Source organism: Rhea americana, unplaced genomic scaffold, assembly GCF_003343005.1.
Source record: "Rhea americana isolate MKP2758 unplaced genomic scaffold, rheAme1 scaffold_9, whole genome shotgun sequence".
Taxonomy (NCBI): Eukaryota; Metazoa; Chordata; class Aves; order Rheiformes; family Rheidae; genus Rhea; species Rhea americana.
This window is the reverse complement of record NW_028187088.1, coordinates 2,151,438-2,157,670: the sequence shown is the minus strand read 5'-3', so window position 1 is coordinate 2,157,670 and position 6,233 is coordinate 2,151,438.

Here is a 6,233-nt window from a genome sequence, read left to right as displayed (position 1 = left end):
CAATGATAGTACCAGTACAGATAACATCCTATAAAGCAATTAGTATTGCAGAGTGTCTGATGAGAGGCAAGTTTCACCATTCCTCATAATATTGGCAAAAAAACCTCATACCACATAGCTTGAATCTTAGAAGTGACTGTAGGTTCCCTGTTGCCTACTTGATCTTGTAGACTGAGCCTAGATGCCAAGTCACTCCTGTGGGACGCATAGGAAGGGATAGACATGTAAGAATAGGGTTTACTGAGCTTTATCAATGGTAAATGATTACAGTGGATCACTAGGGAATTACCTAATCTATYCAGTAGAACAGGTTCCTCCTCAAGGACAGGGATGCTGCTTAAGCACCAAACCCCTGCAGAAGGGAAGGATTTAAACTATTCACTTCACAAAATGCAGTTCTCTGAGGAAGGGCTAATTGTCTCCACAGCTCATCACATAGGTGAGTTGCGAGGCCACTCTCCATCTGCTAGGCCACTCTCCATCATCTCTGAAAGGTCTTGAAGAACAGGAGAGRGGTCTGAGACTGAAGGAAATCCCATGTYTCTCCAGTCTTCAAAAAGGGCAAGRAGGAAGGCCCAGGAAACTGCAGGTCAGACAGCCTCACCTCCACCCCTGCAAAGGTGATGGAGCAGCTCATCTGGTACATCATCTCTAAGTATGTGTAGGATAAGAAGGTGATCAGGAGTAGYCARCATGGAYTCACCAAGGGGAAATCCTGCTTAACCAATCTGATAGCCTTCTAGGATGCAATGACTGGCTGGGTAGATGAGGGCAGAGCAGTGGATACTGTCTACCTGGACTTCATCAAGGCTTTTGACACTGTCTCCCGTAACGTTCTCATAGGTAAGGTCAGGAAGTGTGGGTTAGATGAGTGGACTGTGAGGTCCATTGAGAACTAGCTGAATGGCAGAGCTCATAGGGTTGTTATCAGTGGCGCAGAGTCTAGGTGGAGGCCTGTGRCTRGTGRAGTCCCCCAGGGTTCAGTACTGGGTCCCATCCTGTTCAACTTATTCATCAATGACCTGGATGAGGGGACAGAGTGCCTCCTCAGCAAGTTTGCTGATGCTACCAARCTGGGAGRAGTGGCTGATACACCTGAGGGCTGKGCTGCCATTCAGAGCGATATAGAGATGATGGAGATTTGGGTGGAGAGGATCCTCATCAAGTTCAGCAAAGGCAGGTGAAAGGTCCTGCATCTAGGGAGGAATAACCCTATGTACCAGTACAGGCCAGGGGCTGACCTACTGGAAAGCAACTCTGCAGAGAAGGACCTGGCGGACAACAAGTTAACCAGGAAGGAGCCAYTAAGGTGYCCTAKTGGCCAAGAAGGCCARTGGTATCCTGGGGTGCATTAGGAAGAGTGTTGCCAGCAGGCAGAGGAAGGTGATCCTGCCCTTCTGCTCATCCCTGGTGAGGCCTCATCTTGAGTACTGTGTCCAGTTCTGGGCTCCCCAGTACAAGAGAGACATGGAGCTACTGGAGAGAGTCCAGCRTAGGGCTATGAAGATGATTCAGGGGGGCTCCCTGAATCCCATCTCCCCTATGAGGAATGGCTGTGAGAACTGGTCCTGTTTAGCCTGGAGAAGAGAAGACTGAGAGGGGATCTTATCAATGTCTACAAGTATCTTARCAAAGAGTGTCAAGAAGAYGGGGCTGAACTCTTTTCAGTGGYGCCAAGTGACAGGACAAGAGGCAACAGGCACAAACTGAACCACAGRAAGTTCTACCTGAATATGMSGAAAAAYTTCTTTAMTGTGAGGGTGACAGAGCACTGGAACAGGTTKCCCTGKAATATAGGTTGTGGAGTTTCCATCTCTGGAGATATTCAAAACCTGCCTGGGCACGATCCTATGCAATGTGTTCTAGGTGACTGTGCTTAGAAGGGGGTCTGGCCTAGATGATCTCCAGAGGTCCCTTCCAACCTCAACCATTCTGTGATTCTGTGTTTAGACAGTCACTGGGAACATGGGAGACCCAGACCCCTGTCCTTGCCCTTTGTCCTCCTAGGTGACTGTCAGAGGCAACAGGTGATGGATACCAGAGGCTGGTGTCCATTCTCTTAATTCYGCCTTACATAGCTGGGTATAGAACTAAACAAATGAAATATTGAAAATTCAAGAAGTTTGTGAAATGAGACTGGCTAAGGCATTCTGGTTAGGGTGATCACAAAAGCTGGCGGTCCAGTCTCGGGTCCCATTCATACTGTATTGCCATAAAAATAACAAAAAAATGCCAAACAACATCAGCATCCAGGAATGAGAGCTGGTTAGAGCCTTCCACAGCCTGCTTGGGAGCATGCTTTTGGTAGACGTGAGCTCTCCTACCATGTGAGAAAAAGAAGGAGCTTAATTAAGGACATGCTAGTTTAAAAGAGGCTTCACTCAATGCCTGACCTTGTATGTATGTCAGATAAATGGGGAAGTTTCCTAATTTGTGACTCAATCACAAGTTAAGTTTAGGGCAGGGACACTGCTACTCAGCAATGCTGGAAGTAGCATGGAGGTAATTCTGCACATGCCTTGCAGCAAGATGCCAGGGAAAATTTACTCGTTTACTGTTGCAGCTGTTGTAGATCTATGTTTTACACCAACAAGCTAAAGTCTAAGTATTAACAGAAGCCAGGAAAAAAAAAAGTACAGTCAAACCACTACAGTGGTGACCACTACAGTCAAACTGGATCAAGTTAATTGCCAGGTTCTGCAAACCTACGGTCTGTTGCAGATTACTGGCTTTGACATCAACAGGTCTCAAGGTATTCCAGACTTAATCTCTGTTTATTCTCAGTCTCAGGCAACGTAAGCTTTGGCTCATGTCAGAGACTTACATAATGTCATGCCAAAGAGAAAATAGAATATTCCCAGAAGTTAAGAGAAAAACAACAACAACAACAACAAMAAAATCGAAAAACTCAAATTCTATTGAACAGGACAAAAGAGAAACTAAGAGAAATATCTCCTGTTCTTCTATATCAGAAAGAAACATGATTTTTTTTTTTTCAGGTTATTACCTAAACCTCTGTACACATGCCTATACTTTGTGGATATTTCTTTAAAAGCATGGCTTTTACTTCCATGCCTTGTTTCCAATACATATGAAAAGAAGAGAAATACTATAAAAGAGTCTGCTCTAGCAAGGCATATTTTCATTATGGTTCAAAAAGGAGCAGTCTTTTCCTCTCACCTTTCAGCAATGATTAACGCTTTAAGCTACCAAGCAGATACATTCCTTTTTCATTTTGAAATATTCTCAGGTCTACTACTGTATTTTATTACTACAGGTATTCAAGTGGATGCATGGATGGGTGTCTGACTAGAGATACAAGCCCTGGATTGATTATAATAAATGACCAAATGGACACAATACTAAAGAATTTGGACCCATCAAGTTCTTCCTATCAGAATTCTTTCTCTTAAACTAAACATACCTCACACTAAATCTGCTACTGGCAGTGTATCCCAAAGGGTAATAAATGTAGATTTTTTCCTTTTTAATATTACAGATATTAAACAGTAATTGAGAGACTGCAGAACAACACACAGTTTTCCTTTTCAAAGGTGAGACTTTTAAAAGAATTGGCTGAGGAGATTTCCAGACCATGCGTGTCAGCACTTGAGGCTGGACTGGGACATGCAGTGTTGTCAAGAAGTATCCATGCGTTGTATGACATGTAAAAAATAATATACATGCATCTTCGTTCTGTAACAAGTGCCTGAATTGGCACACATTAGTCAGTGTGTGGGTGCCAGGCCATATCACATGTCAGGAAGTGCAACCATGTCTGGAGCATGTGAGTCTACAAGGTTTCTCTTCCACCACCAGCAAAATGTACCTTTCCCACGGCATAAAACAGCCTCCTTTAAAGCCAGTCATTCCTGGTCAGGCCAGCAGGGATAATAAAACAACTCTAACAAATGAAGGAGGCAAAATGTGGGCATCAAAGTAGTGTGAGATCAATGCATTTAACTACAGATCTTGTCTGCCCAGCATTTGAGTGCAAAAAAGCAACAATACAAAATGAAGCATCTTCAGCTCGATAGGCGGTAGAACAGCTACTCTGTCCTTGTGCCATTATTAAATTGCAACATCAAATTCTAGAATATAAGGGAATTTCCAGAAGACAGAAGGTAAATGTTGTGAAAATATCAARCAATATATAAGATGAGTAATGATAGTTTACTCCCTTGATATGCTCAAAATAATGAATAGAGTTGATGTATGAAACAATTAGTGAAATATTTTAAAATGTCAGTATGGTTATTTTCATCTGAGAGAAAACTTTGATCATTTTTGTGTTTTTACCATTTTGATTTGTTTGACTGTTGACGACACAGTACAGYTTAACTTTTCTAAGATATGCTATTTAATTCTGCATTACATTAAAATTAAGAAAATCACGTATAGAAGCTATAAAGTGTATAGTACATAGAATCACAAGTAGCTAATTCACRAGGCTGGTTAAAAAGTATTTGTAAATAGAGTCAGGGAGAATCCTGAGTGACATGAAGAACAGAGCACATTTTCATTGTATAGTATAAGAAGAGCGTCTGAGGACACCATTAACAACTGGCAAGTTCAGGATAAATGAACAGAGGTWCTGCGTCAGCTGATGAATAGTAAAATTGTGGTGGTAGAAGTTTATATGGGTTTAAAGAGTGACTAGATGAAAGGGACAAAAATTTTTGGAACGCTCTTTGAAAAGTGTAGAGGCCATCTCAGAAAGTCTCAAGCAAAAGCAAAAAAAAAAAAAAAAAAAATATATCCCTGGAGGCTGAAAGAACATATGAGAAAGCATGATTATATACATTGCTATAAGGATGGCCAATCACAACAGAGATTATGCCTATTCAGTTTGAAAAAAAAAAGACAATATAAAGAAGAAGAAAAAAGAAGTCTAACAAATTGTAAGTGGAAGGAGAGTGTGGCCAGGGATTAGCTGCTCACCATCTTTTCCATTACTAGTACTAGGGAGCAAGAAGGATCATAGGAGAAAGGTTCAGAACAAACAAATGGAGTTAGCTTTTCACACAGTAGATTTAAGACTTGCGAAATCATGTAAAAAAATGTGGTATACAAGAGTTCAAACAGAAATATGGTACTTACACAAAAGAAAACTTAGTGTGGATCACTACGTGCCTGCCTTCTCCTACTGGTGCTGCCCAAGAGTTCCCTTTTATTTYGAAACTAATTGGATTGTGGGAGAATAATAGAAGTGTATCATATGCAAGTGCGTATGATACACGTGCTGACCMTTACTTTCCCTAAGCATCTTCCCTTGGTTATTGGCCATTATGGCACTAATGGACCTTAATGGTCCTGACTAGCCTSACCTCGGACCCCCRCCTTTGCCCCGAGGCTTGGGTGTCCCATTTCAGCTCAGCCCTGGGCACTTGCCCCTGGCTGACCCATGTTGAAGGTGTCCTGTGCTTAGCCTGGACTGTTTCTGAATTTCTGCTTRGATTTCCTGGGTTGTACTTGGGCCTGCCTTTGGCTGATGTTCACTAGACTGCTGCTGGGACCTGCAGCTCTGACTACTCTGTCTCTGCTCACCCTCATTGGGTGCTGGGGGCTGCATCCTGTTGGTGAGGGCATGGCACACACTGGGGTTGCCTCACCCCCTGGCTCATCCCCACTTGTGGGGCAGCCCATAGGGCTAGAGGGAAGGTAGATCTGACTCCATCTAAGGACCATTTTTACTCCCTGGAGCACCTCTAATGGAGTTAGGMATGAAGCAGATCTTCACCTGGTGCTAATCAACCTCCAGAAGAAAGCAAACTCATAGCTGCAATAAAAAAATATGAGAGAGTAATTATGAAGGTGGAGGCCATTTAAAAAATGCTTGTTAAAATGACCTCACTTAAGCAATATGYGGTTAATATTACCAGGAGGTTGGTTAACCAATAGCTCATTGGAGATTAAGACAGTTCATTGAATYCTGAAAAGGAATATATGAGGAAAGGATTTAGTGGAGAGCAAATGGAGCATGTTCTCACAGCATGACAGTGACTAGGTCAGGAAACTTGCTCTCGTGGCGGTGAAGCAGGGTAAGTTTGACTGAATGGTTGTTGTACATGGGATGTTACTAGAATCCTCTCCTTGATCCTGTGCTGTTGATGTGTCTAACAAAGATGTGGAGAAATGGGATTTGGCTTAAAAAAAAAAAAAAAAAGCTGTGGAAGTGCTATTCACTCAGGAAAAATCTGTCATGGAGTGAGAGACTGAGAGCATGTAGAGAA